General features: G+C 37.1%; 1 long non-coding RNA gene across 1 annotated transcript; it reads left to right on the top strand.

The window, feature by feature from the left end:
* Positions 1 to 356: 356 nt before the first annotated feature.
* On the top strand, positions 357 to 2,332 carry LOC309621844. The gene is made up of 2 exons (XR_014240289.1): positions 357 to 594; positions 1,836 to 2,332. It is a non-coding gene; the product is annotated as an uncharacterized lncRNA (long non-coding RNA).
* The last annotated feature ends 5,749 nt before the right edge of the window (positions 2,333 to 8,081 follow it).

Genomic DNA, 8,081 nt, shown 5'->3' with positions numbered 1-8,081 from the left:
TTTGACTGGTGTGAGCTGAATCCTTTTTGGAGGTTGGATACGCATGTGGCTAATAATTCCTTATACTGATCTTTAGGCATATCCTTTATCTTCTTTTCCTTTTTTTGTTAAAGAGTGAGTACAACTTCCCTCTTCATATTGACTTCTTGAAAAATTTCTCATGTGTTGAATTTTCTTGCCTATTCCCTACCCCAGGGCATTTTTTGAGGGCAGGTGTCATTTAGACCCCTGCAGTCCTTGTGACTATTAAGCAACCATTAGCACTGGGTGTAAAGATGCTGTTGTGGGAAACTGCCAAAGGCGGCAGCATTATTACGTTCTCAACTCTTGTTACTACGGCAACAGAGTCTTCCTGGAGGTAGTGTTCCAAGGTTGTAAATTAGAGTGGAATGTGCTGGGACAAGCCCACAGAAGTTTATGTCGCCTTACTTATGTTTCTTTTTTAAATTTAATTTCTATTTCTTATCGGAGGAAATTTGATTAGAGTGTTTTGATTGCCTGTCTGTACAGAATCTGCCCAATGATTCATACGTATGTCTGTTCATCTTCGGATCCTGTTAGCATGTATGTGATTACAAAATGTATATTTTAAAGGTATTGGTGATTATATAATTCATACAGTTTATATGTTATATGTTTATATACATTTAACATACATTAGTATATGTATGTTAACCCCATAGTCCTAAGTTACCCATCCTCCCACGTGTCATTTTGGCTAACCATTAGTTTATTTGATAAGTCTGTGAGTGTCTTTTTCTGTGGAAATATGTTCATTGGTAGCAATCTTAGGATAACATGTATAAATGATATCATAGGATATTTGTCATACCCTTTTGACTTACTTAACCTTATATGATTATTTCTAGGCTCAACTGTAGTCCTGAAAACGGCATTGTTCATTTTTTTCCCAGTTCTACTATTCCATTCTGTCCATATACCAATTCTTCTTTGTACATTCATCTGTTTATAGACCTTTTTTTGCTTCCATGTCTTGGCTATTTCAGTATTCCTGCAGTGCACATTTGACTGCCTCTGTCTTTCCTATTCTGGTGGTCTTAGGTTATAGGCCCAAGAGGTGCCCTGCCGCATCATATGGTAGCTCAATTTTTACCTTTTCGAGCAGCTCCATTCAGTTTGCGTTAGTGCTGTTACCACTTTACATCCCACCAGCAGCTAGAAGGTACACAGTTCTCTAAAACCCCTTCAGCATTTATAGTTTGTAGACTTTTTGCTGATGGAAATGACTGGTGTGAGCTGAAACCTTTTTGAATTTGAATTTGCATGTGGCTAATAAGTCCTTATACTGAGCTTTAGGCATGTCCTTTTTTTTCTTTTCCTTTTTTTTTAAAGAGTGAGTACAACTTCCCTCCTCTTACTGACTTCTTGAAACATTTCTCATGTGTTGAATTTTCTTACCTATTCCTTACCCCAGGGCATTTTTTGAGGGCAGGTGTCATTTAGACCCCTGCAGTCCTTGTGACTATTAAGCAACCATTAGCACTGGGTTTAAAGCTGCTGTTGTGGGAAACAGCCAGAAGGCGGCAGCATTATTACGTTCTCAACTCTTGTTACTAGGGAAACAGAGTCTTCCTGGAGGTAGTGTTCTAAGGTTGTAAATTAGAGTGGAATGTGCTAGGACAAGCCCCCAGAAGTTTATGTCTCCTTACTTATGTTTGTTTTTTAAATTTAATTTCTATTTCTTATCGGAGTAAATTTGATTAGAGTGTTTTGATTGTCTGGCTGTACAGAATCTGCTCAAAGATTCATACATATGTCTGTTCATCTTCAGATCCTGTTACCATGTATGTGATTACAGAATGTATATTTTAAAGGTATTGGTGATTATATAATTCATATAGTTTATCTGTTATATGTTTATATACATTTAACATACAGTAGTATATGTATGTTAACCCCATAGTCCTAATTTACCCGTCCTCCCACCTTTCATTTTGGCTAACCATTAGTTTATTTCATAAGTCTGTGAGTGTCTTTTTCTGTGGAAATATGTTCATTGGTAGCAATCTTAGGATAACATGTATAAATGATATCATAGGATATTTGTCATACCCTTTTGACTTACTTAACCTTATATGATTATTTCTTGGCTCAACTCTAGTCCTGAAAACGAGATTGTTCATTTTTTTCCCGAGGCTACTATTCCATTCTGTCCATATACCACTTCTTCTTTGTCCATTCATCTGTTTTAGGACCTTATTTTGCTTCCATGTCTTGGCTATTTCAGTATTGCTGCAGTGCACATTTGCCTGCCTCTGTCTTTCCGATTCTGGTGTTCTTAGTTTATAGGCTCAAAAGGTGCCCTTTCGCATTATATGGTAGCTCAATTTTTACCTTGTATAGCAGCTCCATTCAGTTTTTGTTAGTGCTGTTACCACTTTACATCCCACCAGCAGCTAGGAGTTACAAAGATCTCTAAAACCCCTTCAGCATTTATAGTTTGTAGATTTTTGCTGATGGCCATTTGACTGGTGTGAGCTGAATCCTTTTTGGAGGTTGGATACGCATGTGGCTAATAATTCCTTATACTGATCTTTAGGAATATCCTTTTTCTTCTTTTCCTTTTTTTGTTAAAGAGTGAGTACAACTTCCCTCTTCATATTGACTTCTTGAAAAATTTCTCATGTGTTGAATTTTCTTGCCTATTCCCTACCCCAGGGCATTTTTGAGGGCAGGTGTCATTTAGACCCCTGCAGTCCTTGTGACTATTAAGCAACCATTAGCACTGGGTTTAAAGCTGCTGTTGTGGGAAACAGCCACAAGGCGGCAGCATTATTACGTTCTCATCTCTTGTTACTAGGGCAACAGAATCTTCCTGGAGGTAGTGTTCCGAGGTTGCAAATTAGAGTGGAATGTGCTGGGACAAGCCCCCAGAAGGTTATGTCTCCTTACTTATGTTTGTTTTTTAAATTTAATTTCTATTTCTTATCGGAGTAAATTTGATTGGAGTGTTTTGATTGTCTGGCTGTACAGAATCTGCTCAATGATTCCTACATATGTCTGTTCATCTTCGGATACTGTTACCATGTATGTGATTACAGAATGTATATTTTAAAGGTATTGGTGATTATATAATTCATATAGTTTATCTGTTATATGTTTATATACATGTAACATACATTAGTATATGTATGTTAACCCCATAGTCCTAATTTACCGATCCTCCTTCCTTTCATTTTGGCTAACCATTAGTTTATTTCATAAGTCTGTGAGTGTCTTTTTCTGTGGAAATATGTTCATTGGTAGCAATCTTAGGATAACATGTATAAATGTTATCATAGGATATTTGTCGTACCCTTTTGAGTTACTTAACCTTATATGATTATTTCTAGGCTCAACTGTAGTCCTGAAAACGGCATTGTTCATTTTTTTCCCGAGGCTACTATTCTATTTGATACGTATACCACTTCTTCTTTGTCCATTCATCTGTTTATGAACCCTTTTTCTGCTTCCATGTCTTGGCTATTTCAGTATTGCTGCAGTGCACATTTGCCTGCCTGTGTCTTTCCGATTCAGGTGGTCTTAGGTTATAGGCCCAAAAGGTGACCTGCCGCATCATATGGTAGCTCAATTTTTACCTTTTCAAGAAACTCCATTCAGTTTGCGTTAGTGCTGTTACCACTTTACATCCCACCAGCAGCTAGAAGGTACACAGTTCTCTAAAACCCCTTCAGCATTTATAGTTTGTAGACATTTTGCTGATGGAAATGACTGGTGTGAGCTGAAACCTTTTTAAAATTGAATTTGCATGTGTCTAATAATTCCTTATACTGAGCTTTAGGCATGTCCTTTTTTTTCTTTTCCTTTTTTTTTTAAAGAGTGAGTACAACTTCCCTCCTCTTATTGACTTCTTGAAAAATTTCTTATGTGTTGAATTTTCTTGCCTATTCCCTACCCCAGGGCATTTTTCAGGCCAGGTGTCATTTAGATCCCTGCAGTCCTTGTGACTATTAAGCAACCATTAGCACTGGGTTTAATGCTGCTGTTGTGGGAAACAGCCACAAGGCGGCAGCATTATTACCGTCTCATCTATTGTTACTAGGGCAACAGAATCTTCCTGGAGGTAGTGTTCCGTGGTTGTAAATTAGAGTGGAATGTGCTGGGACGAGCCCCCAGAAGTTTATGTCTCCTTACTTATGTTTGTTTTTTAAATTTAATTCTATTTCTTTTTGGAGTAAATTTGATTAGAGTGTTTTGATTGTCTGGCTGTACAGAATCTGCTCAATGATTCCTACATATGTCTGTTCATCTTCGGATTCTGTTACCATGTATGTGAATACAGAATGTATATTTTAAAGGTATTGGTGATTATATAATTCATATAGTTTATCTGTTATATGTTTATATACATGTAACATACATTAGTATATTTATGTTAATCCCATAGTCCTAATTTACCCATCCTCCCCCCTTTTATTTTGGCTAACCATTAGTTTATTTCATAAGTCTGTGAGTGTCTTTTTCTGTGGAAATATGTTCATTGGTAGCAATCTTAGGATAACATGTATAAATGTTATCATAGGATATTTGTCGTACCCTTTTGAGTTACTTAAGCTTATATGATTATTTCTAGGCTCAACTGTAGTCCTGAAAACGGCATTGTTCATTTTTTTCCCGAGGCTACTATTCTATTTGGTACGTATACCACTTCTTCTTTGTCCATTCATCTGTTTATGAACCTTTTTTCTGCTTCCATGTCTTGGCTATTTCAATATTGCTGCAGTGCTCATTTGCCTGCCTGTGTCTTTCCGATTCAGGTGGTCTTAGGTTATAGGCCCAAAAGGTGACCTGCCGCATCATATGGTAGCTCAATTTTTACCTTTTCAACAGCTCAATTCAGTTTGCGTTAGTGCTGTTACCACTTTACATCCCACCAGGATCTAGAAGGTACACAGTTCTCTAAAACTCCTTCAGCATTTATAGTTTGTAGATATTTTGCTGATGGAAATGACTGGTGTGAGCTGAAACCTTTTTGAATTTGCATTTGCATGTGTCTAATAATTCCTTATACTTAGCTTTTGGCATGTCCTTTTTTTTCTTTTCCTTTGTTTTTAAAGAGTGAGTACAACTTCCCTCCTCTTATTGACTTCTTGAAAAATTTCTCATGTGTTGAATATTCTTGCCTATTCCCTACCCCAGGGCATTTTTCAGGGCAGGTGTCATTTAGAGCCCTGCAGTCCATGTGACTATTAAGCAACCATTAGCACTGGGTTTAAAGCTGCTGTTGTGGGAAAGAGCCACAAGGCGGCAGCATTATTACGTTCTCATCTCTTGTTACTAGGGCAACAGAATCTTCCTGGAGGTAGTGTTCCGAGGTTGTAAATTAGCGTGGAATGTGCTGGGAGAAGCCCCCAGAAGTTTATGTCTCCTTACTTAGGTTTGTTTTTTAAATTAAATTTCTATTTCTTATCTGAGTAAATTTGATTAGAGTGTTTTGATTGTCTGGCTGTACAGAAACTGCTCAATGATTCCTACATATGTCTGTTCATCTTCGGATTCTGTTACCATGTATGTTATTACAGAATGTATATTTTAAAGGTATTGGTGATTATATAATTCATACAGTTTATCTGTTATATGTTTTTATACACTTAACATACATTAGTATATGTATGTTAACCCCATAGTCCTAATTTACCCATCCTCCCACCTTTCATTTTGGCTAACAATTAGTTTGTTTCATAAGTCTGTGAGTGTCTTTTTCTGTGGAAATATGTTCATTGGTAGCAATCTTAGGATAACATGTATAAATGATATCATAGGATATTTGTCATACCCTTTTGACTTACTTAACCTTATATGATTATTTCTAGGCTCAACTGTAGTCCTTAAAACGGCATTGTTCATTTTTTCCCCGAGGCTACTATTGCATTCTGTCCATATACCAGTTCTTCTCTGTCCATTCATCTGTTTATGGACATTTTTTTTGCTTCCATGTCTTTGCTATTTCCATATTGCTGCAGTGCACATTTGACTGCCTGTGTCTTTCCGATTCTGGTAGTCTTAGGTTATAAGCCGAAGAGGTGCCCTGCCGCATCATATGGTAGCTCAATTTTTACCTTTTCAAGCAGCTCCATTCAGTTTGCGTTAGTGCTGTTACCACTTTACATCCCAGCAGCAGATAGAAGGTATACATTTCTCTAAAACCCCTTCAGCATTTATAGTTTGTAGACTTTTTGCTGATGGCCATTTGACTGGTGTGAGCTGAAACCTTTTTGGAGGTTGGATACGCATGTGGCGAATAATTCCTTATACTGATCTTTAGGCATATCCTTTTTCTTCTTTTCCTTTTTTTGTTAAAGTGTGAGTACAACTTCCCTCTTCATATTAACTTTTTGAAAAATTTCTCATGTGTTGAATTTTCTTGCGTATTCCCTACCCCAGGGCATTTTTTGAGGGCAGGTGTCATTTAGACCCCTGCAGTCGTTTTGACTATTAAGCAACCCTTAGCACTGGGTTTAAAGCTGCTGTTGTGGGAAACAGCCACAAGGCGGCAGCATTATTACGTTCTCAACTCTTGTTACTATGGCAACAGAGTCTTCCTGGAGGTAGTGTTCCGAGGTTGTAAATTAGAGTGGAATGTGCTGGGACAAGCCTCCAGAAGTTTATGTCTCCTTACTTATGTTTGTTTTTTAAATTTAATTTCTATTTCTTATCGGAGTAAATTTGATTTTAGTGTTTTGATTGCCTGGCTGTACAGAATCTGCTCAATGATTCATACATATGTCTGTTCATCCTCGGGTCCTGTTACCATGTATGTGATTACAAAATGTATATTTTAAAGGTATTGGTGATTATATAATTCATACAGTTTATCTGTTATATGTTTTTATACACTTAACATACATTAGTATATGTATGTTAACCCCATAGTCCTAGTTTACCCATCCTCCCACCTTTCATTTTGACTAACCTTTAGTTTATTTCATAAGTCTGTGAGTGTCTTTTTCTGTGGAAATATGTTCATTGGTAGCTATCTTAGGATAACATGTATAAATATTATCATAGGATATTTGTCGTACCGTTTTGAGTTACTTAACCTTATATGATTATTTCTAGGCTCAACGGTAGTCCTGAAAACGGCATTGTTCATTTTTTTCCCGAGGCTACTATTCTATTTGGTACGTATACCACTTCTTCTTTGTCCATTCATCTGTTTATGAACCTTTCTTCTGCTTCCATGTCTTGGCTATTTCAATATTGCTGCAGTGCTCATTTGCCTGCCTGTGTCTTTCCGATTCAGGTGGTCTTAGGTTATAGGCCCAAAAGGTGACCTGCCGCATCATATGGTAGCTCAATTTCTACCTTTTCAACAGCTCAATTCAGTTTGCGTTAGTGCTGTTACCTCTTTACATCCCACCAGGATCTAGAAGGTACACAGTTCTCTAAAACTCCTTCAGCATTTATAGTTTGTAAATATTTTGCTGATGGAAATGACTGGTGTGAGCTGAAACCTTTTTGAATTTGCATTTGCATGTGTCTAATAATTCCTTATACTGAGGTTTAGGCATGTCCTTTTTTTTCTTTTCCTTTTTTTTTAAAGAGTGAGTACAACTTCCCTCCTCTTATTGACTTCTTGAAAAATTTCTCATGTGTTGAATTTTCTTGCCTATTCCCTACCCCAGGGCATTTTTAAGGGCAGGTGTCATTTAGAGCCCTGCAGTCCATGTGACTATTAAGCAACCATTAGCACTGGGTTTAAAGCTGCTGTTGTGGGAAAGAGCCACAAGGCGGCAGCATTATTACGTTCTCATCTCTTGTTACTAGGGCAACAGAATCTTCCTGGAGGTAGTGTTCCGAGGTTGTAAATTAGCGTGGAATGTGCTGGGAGAAGCCCCCAGAAGTTTATGTCTCCTTACTTAGGTTTGTTTTTTAAATTAAATTTCTATTTCTTATCTGAGTAAATTTGATTAGAGTGTTTTGATTGTCTGGCTGTACAGAAACTGCTCAATGATTCCTACATATGTCTGTTCATCTTCGGATTCTGTTACCATGTATGTTATTACAGAATGTATATTTTAAAGGTATTGGTGATTATATAATTCATACAGTTTATCTGT

The sequence above is a fragment of the Balaenoptera borealis genome (assembly GCF_965194805.1).
Source record: "Balaenoptera borealis genome assembly, contig: HAP1_SCAFFOLD_1061, whole genome shotgun sequence".
Classification (NCBI taxonomy): Eukaryota; Metazoa; Chordata; class Mammalia; order Artiodactyla; family Balaenopteridae; genus Balaenoptera; species Balaenoptera borealis.
The sequence above is the reverse complement of the archived record's forward strand: the minus strand, read 5'-3'. Positions and strand labels throughout refer to the sequence as shown.